The sequence below is a fragment of the Pteropus vampyrus genome, unplaced genomic scaffold (assembly GCF_000151845.1).
Source record: "Pteropus vampyrus isolate Shadow unplaced genomic scaffold, Pvam_2.0 Scaffold29, whole genome shotgun sequence".
Classification (NCBI taxonomy): Eukaryota; Metazoa; Chordata; class Mammalia; order Chiroptera; family Pteropodidae; genus Pteropus; species Pteropus vampyrus.
In genome coordinates, this window is record NW_011888810.1 from 1282937 (window position 1) to 1284155 (window position 1219).

The following is a 1219-nucleotide window of genomic DNA, read 5'->3' on the forward strand; positions in this document are numbered from 1 at the left end:
CCATATGAGCCTGGATGTTGCTATACAAGATTAAAATCAGATGATATCAGCTCCTTGTTTAAAATATTTCAGTTTTCTCCTAAATCAGGAACAGGACAAATATGTTTACTCCTACCACTCCTATTCAATATTGTACTGGAAGTCCTAGACAGTACGATAAGGAAAAAACAATAAATAAATAAAAGGCATACAGATTGTAAAGAAAGGAAGAAAACTATAATTATTTACAGATATCATGATTGTTTGAGTAGAAAATCACAAAGACTCTACAAAAAATCTACTAGAATGAAAAGGTGAATTTAGCAAGAAAATGAGGTCAATGTGAAAAAATTGTATTTCTGTATACTAGCAATAAGCAATTGGAAATTGATTTCTTTAAATACACCATTTACAATAACATCCAAAAACATGAACTACTTAGGGATAAATCTAACATAATACGTATTAGATTTGTATGTTGAACACTATAAAACATTAATGAGAGAATTAAAAAAAAAATTTTTTAAAAACAAATGAAAGCTATATTATGTCTAATATCATAAGATTTAATATTTTTAATTCTCCCCAAATTTATCTAAAGATTCAATCCTAATCAAAATCCCACCAAACTTTTGTTAAAAATTGGTAAATTGGTTCTTAAAGTTATATAAAAAAAGCAAAGAACCTAGAAAAGCCAAAACAATTTTGAAAAAGAATAAAGTTGAACAATTCGTACTACCTGATTTTTAGAATTACTATAAAATTATAGTAATTAAGACATTATGGCAGGGGTCAACAAACAGTCTCTGTAAAAGACCAGACAGAATACTACACACTTTGCAGTCTATACAATCTTTGTCATAACTACTATAGAACAAAAGTAGCCATAAATGATATGCAAATAAGTGACTGTTTTCTAATAAAATTTTATTTATAAAAACGGGTAGAACCATAGATTTGGTCAATAGGCCATAGTTTGCCAACCCTTGCAGTATGATATTGATGGAAATATAGACATATAGAATAATAGAATAGAATTTCCAAAATAGGCCCAAACATATGTGGTCATTTGATTTTTTAAATAAAGTTACGGTGTAAAAATCTTGACCTATACCACATTTCAAGGCTAGATTATAGTTATAAATGTAAATAGATTACTGACCTAAATTTAAAAGCTAAAACTATAAAATTCCTAAGAGAAAATCTTCACAACCTTGGGTTAGGCAAAGATTTCTTAGAT